Source organism: Cryptomeria japonica, chromosome 7 (assembly GCF_030272615.1).
Source record: "Cryptomeria japonica chromosome 7, Sugi_1.0, whole genome shotgun sequence".
In the NCBI taxonomy this organism is placed as follows: Eukaryota; Viridiplantae; Streptophyta; class Pinopsida; order Cupressales; family Cupressaceae; genus Cryptomeria; species Cryptomeria japonica.
This window is the reverse complement of record NC_081411.1, coordinates 93,260,644-93,269,831: the sequence shown is the minus strand read 5'-3', so window position 1 is coordinate 93,269,831 and position 9,188 is coordinate 93,260,644. Positions and strand designations below refer to the sequence as shown.

At 36.1% G+C, this 9,188-nt stretch overlaps 1 protein-coding gene across 3 annotated transcripts in view; it reads left to right on the top strand.

Annotated features, from left to right (window-relative positions):
- The first annotated feature begins 577 nt into the window (after positions 1–577).
- The window catches only part of LOC131059671 (uncharacterized protein At5g43822), a 172,924-nt gene continuing 164,313 nt past the window's right edge, over positions 578–9,188 (top strand). The window contains exons 1-2 of one of the 3 annotated variants that reach the window (XM_057992695.2): positions 578–972; positions 4,199–4,281. The gene's annotated coding sequence lies outside the window, so the exon portion shown is untranslated. Of the gene's footprint in view, positions 973–4,198; positions 4,282–4,587; positions 4,674–9,188 lie in introns of all 3 variants that reach the window. The other 2 variants (XM_057992694.2, XM_059208010.1) reach the window with 2 other exon arrangements.

Genomic DNA, 9,188 nt, shown 5'->3' with positions numbered 1-9,188 from the left:
TAGATGTCCTTTACATGTCAAGACACCAACACTTTACACGTCAATACATATATTGTTCATTTTGAGTATAGTAGAATATTTATTCCTTAACTCTAGTTAAATACAATTTCTATAGTTTGCATTTATTTTTTCAAAATTTTAATTATTATATGAGAAACAAACCAATCATATTTATAATTTTGAAGTGTTTAAAAAGCAAAATTTATATCTATATAAAATCAAGATTCTTATCCAATTTTACTTATATGCAAAAATAACTTACAATAATTCTAGTTTCTAAATTGATAAGACACACTAATTATATCAATATTTATTTTTATAACTAATAACCTAGAACTCTTTAGATACACACAAGAATCTCCTAAAAATTCTATTAAATTCTTTTTATGACTTCTAAATTAGATTGTGCGAGTTTGTTTGCATATGATAAAAAACTCTATTAAATTTGTAATAGCTTCCAAATCTTTAAACACAATTTAACACAAGAATCCCCTAAAAATTCTATAAAATTTGTAAGCCCTTTTTGATGTGAAAATTTCAGATTTTGTTATTTTTGCAGTTTTAAGGTTAGGGAAAGGTATTTAAGCCCATAGGCTTCTATTCTGGACTGTACCTGTCTCACACTCATAAACCACCAGAATTTTTACGGATTCAAGAATATTTTTCAGCCGATCAGAAAACAGATTTTTTTGGGCCCATATAAAAAAATCTGTTGGAGTTTGGTATCTGAAGGTTTTTGTAATTATCGTTTCGTTAACTTGCAGCAGTGACAACAATAAAAATGCCTTGCTGTTGAAAATCAAGGATGGACACTGTACTACTGGCGCTCGGTTGAGAAAATTCTGGAACTGATTAACTTCTGCAATACCTCCTGTCTTTCGCCGCCTTCTACCACCGCTCAAATTTCCTATGAATACTGCAAAGTAAATTATTGAGTACACGAGCAGTCAAACAAATCTCACGCACTGACCGGTATTTACATTCTCCTCTTTGAAGAATCTTTGTCCTGTTTGAGAGTTAATTTTAGCATTCGTTTCTCTGCGGTTTATTTTTCTGCTGGACAAGTGTAAAGATTTATATTATTTGGAACTCGTCCAGTCTCGTATAAATCTCCATTGGCATTCTTGAAAATAATTTATGCTAGGGTATAGAAAGAGGGATAAATATGGGTTTTTTTTTCTCGCAATACCGTTGAATTCTACAAACAGGTATAAATGAGAAGGATAAATTTGGGGTCGTCTTATGCTCATGTGACCATACAACTTCATTCTGTGCAATCCCACAATAATAGCAGTCCATGAGACCACTCTTCGTTGAAGTATTTGTCAAACAGTTCACGCGCATTCTGTATGCTTCCACATCTTGCGTACATGCCTACCAGAGCATTGCCAACACCAATATCCGACAGGATTCCACTTTCAATTATTGTTTTATTAATTCTCATACCCTGTTCCAAATATCCCAGTTTGGCGCACGTGTGTAGGATGCTGGCACAATCTTCTTATAAAATCATTGAAAATGTTGCACTAGCTGAGATAATTACCAATATGTAAAGCCATTCAAGATGTTTAGGAAGAGCAGGGCAATCTTCAATGGATATGGTCGTGAATGTACCGATTTCAATTGTAGAGTCTACCAGGTTTACGAGAAATGGGTATAGTGGTCACTATTGCAATTTTATTTTACATCTGCTCTTTGGATATGCCAAGAGTTTCTAATGACTTTTGAACGAATCCACTTTGTGCAATGCCTATGATCTAGGAATCCCTTGAAACCAGTTTACTTTGAGGAATTCTAACAGTTTGCATGCCTTGTTTGTAATTCCACATTGCCCTCCAAATTGCATGAGTGTTGGACTGTTGGCCTCTCCCTTGCCTTCACACCATCCATCGGAACCTCAACAGTCCACCCCAATGCCTTCAAAAAAAATTTAGCATCGAAATTTCAGATTTGTGTTTCCAGTCATATTGTTTCCTTAGTCATATTGTTTCCTTAACATCATTGAGTGCTTCGCAGTTAAATTTTTTTGTCTAAATCTTTTGGATCATAGTTTTGGACCATCTCTCACTATCTTCTTTTTCACCCTCCAAAACTTTCTTGATTCCATTTTTTGGACTGTTCAGACCTCCCTTTCTATCATGCGTTTTTCGCCAACTCCAACCCCTCAACTTCCAAACCTTGATCATAGTTTGGACCATCTCTTATCCAACTACCTTTTCCATGTCAATCTCTCACTATCTTCTTTTTCACCCTCCAAAACTTTCTTGATTCTATTTTTTGGACTGTTCAGACCTCCCTTTCTATCATGCGTTTTTCGCCAACTCCAACCCCTCAACTTCCAAACCTTGTTCTAGGTATTCCTTTGGAGTCTGGATTTTTAACTTTCTTGTCATAAGGTATTCCCAACCTTTATCCTTGACATTTGAAAGCATTGTTATCTTTTTGAAGTTGTCTATTTGGACTTCCTCCATTTCACATATCTTGATGGTATGAGTTTCTTGTCACCCCAATCCTTGATGCACTGACTAAAGGCATGAAGTATAATTTCCCCTCAACCTCTAAAGTCTAAAACTTTCACCATTTTTCACTAATCATTTCCATCTACTTCCTTACACATCCTCTACACATCCAAAAGACATTGATGACTAAGGATGAAATCATATCTTTCTAGGAAAAAGGTTTTTCCCTACTTAGAAATCTTTAATGTGAAAAATGATTTGCAAGTCTTAAGCACGTTCTCGTGTCCCCCATCCCCCACATGGATTTTAATGTGTTTGTAGGCCTTTTAATCTTTTGTAACTATATGGACTTGAAAAAACTTATTAAATGAAGTTAGCTTTTCTACCAAACCCATGTGACTTATGTATGTATTGTTAATGTTTTTTCGTCTACTGTTTGCAGTTCATTCAAGTGCACATTCATTTTTTCCATCAGTCTACATTTTGTAAACCTGTACATTTATTTGTCTTTCAATGGAGTTTAAATAAAGCAAGAATTTAGTTAAATAGTACATTTTTTTACAACACCCCTGCTCTGCTTCTGCTCTATATGCTTAATAGCAAGCTTATTTCACTCATTCTCTTCTTTGATTTGAAACAATTGAATATTGTTTCAAATCTGTTTCAAAGCTTATTTCGTCTACTTCTCCGCTTATTTCACTCATTCTCTTCTTTCTCTCTAGAACTTAAAATGTTTGTGAAATGTGTAATTATCTCTTATGTGACTTTTCTTATTGTGAGAGAAAGGTTGTGACTTCTTCAACCCTTGTGTGAACCTAATGATGCTTTTGTGCTTTTACATAATAAAAGGGCTATTATGTAAAAGCACAATAGTTAAGGACTGGGAACTATTTGACAAATCCTTAGAACTATTTCAACACCCATTTTATGTCCACTTTCAGGACAAAGATAAGGACTGGGAACTATTTGACAAATCCTTAGAACCCATCAATATGTGAAAATTGATTTTTTGGCAATGTGAAGCCCAATTGGAATGATAATTGAAACTTTATACTGAAAATTTGCCTACTCATTGACCAAAGCAAAGAAGGGAAGTTTGATCATGCCAGCAATTGCTTGAAATTTTGTCTCTTTGTTGCATTTCCAGGCAACAATGGTGAAATACCAATTCCTCAAGTCTTTCACACAATTTACATACCTGTAATAGGTTACTATTTATTTTCCAACTGTTGGTAGCTCCTTTGACTAAACCAACAGTAATCACATTAGATTCTCCTACAACCAGCTTTTGAATGCTGAAGAAACCATGACCTCCAATCCCTTCATGGGGGATTCATCATGTAAACCCATGTCCTTTTAGGTTCATTTATATGGTTCTATTACCTCCAAAAATTATATTATGAACACTCCATCCTGATGCACCTTTCCGATTATAAAGTGTTCCTTATTTTACTATGTATCTGAACTACCCATTTTTTCTATGACATTTTTCACACACCTTTTCATTTCGACATCTTTTATACTTGACAATTTTTATACCAATTTTTTTACCATGTACCTGAACAACCTATTTGGATTACTTGCTGACAGTAATCCTGAGATTAATAAGACTTAAAAAATGATTTGACATGTCAACATGGGTTAATGTAATACTCATAACCCATTATGACAATTTTGAAAAGAATGCAACTCTGTTATGTTAATTAAGAAATCTAATTTTTGGCTTATAATGTTTGCAGTGACGGGAATTCCTTGATGTATACATAATGTGCAGTATCTGAGATATATAGTTAGGTTCAGTCTTCTTCAGAACATTTTGGTGGTAATGTTCATTCAGCAAAACAAAGTTTTCTCACATGGTCTTTTCCAATGATCCTGAGTTTCTCAATATAAATATATTTATGACTTTTTTTATTAAATCATGAACATTTAGTAATAAAAGGGAAATCTATTTCCTCCTTTCACCTCACACCATATTTAGTATGCTTGAATGCCTTTCTATCATTACAGTTTTAGTATAGGTTTTACTTATTCTTGATACCTTCTTTCTCTACTTTGTATTAGATTCCTCAATTCTTTCTTTGTAATAAGCTGAAATATATACAAGACCTTTTATTTAATCGCGCAGGTTTGATTAAATTCAGGGCTTCATAGCTTTCGTGTACTTAGAAAGAGTATCTATCCAGTGCCCTTTAACCTGTTACCGCATTCTTGGTCAGTATGATAACCTTGAGCTATTTCATAATATTATAATTACCTGAGCTATATGTTTCAAACTCCAATCCCTTATTTACGTTAATTCTTTCTGACGTTCCCATTACATACTTCCAAGATTATGCTAATTCCAAGGAGTTAAAAAGTTGACTACATTCTTGTAACCTGGTATAGAAATCCTTAGAACTGCTTTAGCATCTTTAGTTCTATTGGAGACAGGGTAATAGCCATGCACAGAGATTATGCATGACACTTAGCACACTTATACTCTGTTTAGAGCGTATACATGACTTCATTAGTCCATTTGCTTTCCTTTGGACCTTATTGCATGGTGAACTTGTGTTTGATTCTTTGTTCAGTTCTGTCCAAGTGTTCTATGATAGCCAGTCATAATGGAACTTTTAGCCTTGAGTTTTGAAAAGAGTTTCCCTTAACAATGAATAATCTCATAATACAACATTGATCCAAATATAATCTCTTAACTAGGTGTTTAGTGTTAAATTTAGTACTTTCAGATTGAATAAAACTCAGAAAATTAGAATAAGGTTAATTAGCTTATTGTTTCCAGACTTAAGCATAATAAAGGAAATGAAATGCAAAAGACAAAACACAGTTACCCTGGGAAAACCTCCTAGGAGGAAAAACCCAGCCAAAGGATCCTCAGATCTGATTATGATTTTAATTCAACTGAACATTACATATGGTCTGCAGCCTCTTATGAAGTTCGCTGCCTTTAATTATGGATCTGCAGATGTCTTGATGAAGTTCCCTGGCTGCTGTTGAGGATCTGAACTTCGCTGCCTTTAATTATGGATCTGCAGATGTCTGATGAAGTTCGCAGGCTGCTATTGAGGATCTGAAGTTGCCTAATGGAGTTCGCTGTCTACTGCTGCTATCTAGAGTAGTTCGCTGGTTGCCAGATCCCTGAATATGAAATTCGCTTTTCACCGAATATACTTTTCATCTGCTTGAATTGTGTTTTAATAATGAGAAGCAAATGCCACATTTATAGGAGACTTAGGAGACTTATTCCTTTTAACATGTCGGCCTTCTTTTAAACATAATTAATTATATTAATTCCTTATTAGATAGGGTCGGCCCTATCAAGGAGGCGTGAAGGGTTTAAGTGAAGTGTGGAACCTTTTTGGGTGCACCGAAAGGTATTGGGCCAGGCCCTATATTAAGGAGGCAGATTCCAATGTTGCCCAAGGCAATTGGAATCCGCCAGCCCTAATTACAATCAACACTCCCTCTTAATTAGGGAATAGAATCATAATCATAATCCTCCAGCTTGCACACAAGCATAGACTGGATCCACCTTGCATTGCTCACAGAGGGTGGAGAGGATCCTTTTCTACCATCTTACATTGCCCGCAGAGGATGGTTTAACAATTACACTTCTCTCTGAGAAGTTTACAATACCACCTTACATTGCCCGCAGAGGGTGGTTAACATTTACAATACCATCTTACATTGCCCGCAGAGGATGGTTAAGAATTATACTTCTCCCTGAGGAGTTTTACAATACCACCTTACATTGCCCGCAGAGGGTGGTTTTATACAATACAAAGTATCACTGAAATTGAGACTCCCTCTCAATCGGAGTTTCATTTTCCACAATACCAAGTCTATCCCTGAAGTGCACAAACTTCACTTTGGATAGAGGCTTGGTAAGGATATCTGCAACCTGCTCATCAGTGCTGACGTATTTCAGCTGAATGGCACCCCTTTGCACCATATCCTGAATAAAATGATAATGGGTTTCCACATGTTTTGACCTGTCATGAAACACTGGATTGATAGACATTTTAATACAACTCTGGTTATCACAGTGAATAACTGTAGGGTCCCATGGCTGACCAAACAGTCCAGCAAGAAGCTTATGAAGCCACACTGCTTCTTTGGATGCTACACTTGCTGCAATATACTCAGCTTCAGCAGTACTCAATGCCACTGAGGATTGTTTTCTGCAGGCCCAAGAGATCATTGCAGAACCCAAGCTGAAACAAATACCGGAGGTGCTTTTCCTGTCTTTGACGCTTCCAACCCAGTCTGCATCAGAATAACCTTCCAAGGTTATTGGAGTGTTACGTGGATACTTCAGCCCAAAGCCAACCGTGCCCCATAAGTACCTTAGAATATGCTTGGCTGCAACAAAGTGAACATGCTTGGGCAAACTCATGAACTGACTGAGAGCATTCACAGCAAAACATATGTCTGGTCTAGTGTTAACTAGATACATCAGTGATCCAATCAACTGTCGGTACTCGGATGGATCTGCAAATTCAGAGTTAGCTGCAGAAACGCTTAACTTCTTTAAGTTAGATTCCATAGGAGTAGACATTGGTCTACAATCCATCATTCTAAATCTTTTCAAAATGTCAATAGTATATTTTCCTTGACTTAGAAAGATTTCGTTAGATCTTTGCCATACTTCTAGACCTAGAAAATAATGCATTAGGCCTAAATCTTTCATTTCAAATTCTGAAGCTAATTCTTTCTTGCATCTAATAATGAGTTCATCTTTACCAGTTAGAAATAAGTCATCCACATAAAGAACTAGAATTAGCATTTCATCATTGGCTACTTTAAAGTAAATGTTAGGGTCAGCATCATTTTTACAAAAGCCTAGACTTAGCAAATATTTATCAATTCTTTCATACCAAGCACGAGGAGCTTGTTTAAGACCATACAAAGCTTTCTTTAACCTGTACACATGGGTTAATCTATCCTGAATCTCATATCCCTCAGGTTGCTCAATGTAGACTTCTTCCTCAATGACACCATTGAGAAAGGCAGTCTTAACATCCATCTGATGTAGTTTCCAACCCTTAGAAGCAGCAATAGCAATAATTGTTCTAATGGAAGTATATCTAGCAACAGGAGCAAATGTTTCTTCATAGTCTATGCCTTCCTTTTGGGAAAAACCACGTGCTACAAATCTAGCCTTATATTTTTCAATACTACCATCAGCATTATGTTTAATTTTAAATAACCATTTAGAGGAAACAACAGACTTACCTTTGGGTCTGGGCACAAGGTCCCATACATCATTCTTGATGATTGACTAATATTCTTCATCCATAGCAAGCTTCCAGGCATGATGACTTAAGGCTTCTTCAACATTGCAAGGTTCAGTTTCAATGAGATTACACATTAAAGAAACATAGTTGGAAAATACCTGAGGTCTCTTAGTTTCACGGAAGGTGCCACTTGGAGCAGCAAATCTTTCAGCTTCTTGAATGGTGTTTCTTACCCAAAGTGGTCTCTTCTTGGTAACGACAATGTTACTAGGAATATCAGTGGGATTCATGGGTTCTGGAGGATCATCATGATCATCTTGAGGTGGAGGTTCAACTTGCTCCCTCTGAATCTCAGGGTTAGTATCAACGTTTATATTTTGATTATCATTAGATTCATCAATAACACATGAACCTTTCGATTTCTTAAACACAATGTCTTCTTCAAATTTAACATCCCTACTTACCTCAGCATACCTTTGGCCTGGGATGTAAATCTTGAATGCTTTGGAGGATTCACTGTATCCGACTAGCATGCCTTTCTTTCTGGAGGGTTCCAACTTTGATCGCTTTTCCTTGGGCACGTGAACATAGACGGGACTTCCAAAGATCCTGAGGTGATTAATGTCTGGTTTGAATCCCGTGAAGGCTTCTTCCGGGGTCATGTTCTTTAGAGCACGATGAGGACATCTGTTCTGGATATATACTGCTGTTCTAGAAGCTTCAGCCCATAGGAAGGTCAGCAAGTCTTGATCATGGATCATAGCCTTTGCAGCCTCCACAATGGTCATATTCTTTCTTTCAACAACACCATTTTGTTGAGGATTGTATGGCACACAAAACTCCCTCTTAATTCTTGACTCAACACAAAAATCATGAAAGCTACCGGAGGTGTACTCACCTCCATTGTCAGATCTTAAACATTTGATTCTTTTACCAGAGAGGTTTTCAGTTAATGCTTTAAACTCCTTAAATTTACTTAAGACTTCATCAGATTCTTTAGATTCCAAGAAGTAGATCCAAGTTTTCCTAGAGAAATCATCTATGAAGATTACATAATAAAGGAATCCACTAGGAGATGCTATAGACATAGGACCACATAAATCAGAGTGAACAAGTTCTAGTTTGTCTTTAGCTCTATTTTCACTTTTATGAAATGGACTTTTAACATTCTTACCAATAGCACAACCTTTACAAGTGTTATCATGAATTTGACTGAGTTTAGGCATACCTTTGACTAACCTTTCAAGGGATGGAAGGGCTTGATAATGTAGATGTCCAAGTCTTCTATGCCATAATTCACATGATTCCGGGGCCTCATTAATGAGGGCTTGAATAGGGTTAGTAGAGAGCTTATAAAGACTATCATATCTATGACCAATTATATGAGCAGATTTAAAACTATCTTTCTTAGACCAAGCAAGAATTTTTCCTTCAGAAAATGCAATTTGATAACTTTTATCTTCTAGAGCAGAAATGGAAATTAGGTTTCTTT